Below are 346 nucleotides of genomic sequence, written 5' to 3'. Positions count from 1 at the left end.
TGGGGACGTGGGAAGGTTCTCCCCCCCCCCCTCCCCCATTGGGTCAGGCCTGGTACCCATTTATCATGCAGTGAAGGATTCTGGGAGATCGAACAGATCCCCCCCCCACCTCCATTGGGTCAGCCCCGGTACCTGTTTATCATGCAGTGAAGGATTCTGGGAGATGGGACAGATCTTGGCACAGAGCGTTGTACAGATGTCTCTGCCGCCGGTGTGTTCTGGGTACAGGACGGAGTGTGCCGGGTGGATGGAGAGGAATGAATCACCGTCCGCAGGCAGATGAGGAGCGGAGAGCGCAGACAGACGAATTCTCATCCTACAAAACTCAGAGTCACCAGATCCTCCG

This window comes from Nanorana parkeri, unplaced genomic scaffold, assembly GCF_000935625.1.
Source record: "Nanorana parkeri isolate BGI_ZX_2015 unplaced genomic scaffold, ASM93562v1 scaffold2811, whole genome shotgun sequence".
Taxonomy (NCBI): domain Eukaryota; kingdom Metazoa; phylum Chordata; class Amphibia; order Anura; family Dicroglossidae; genus Nanorana; species Nanorana parkeri.
Note: the sequence above shows the minus strand (reverse complement) of the source record.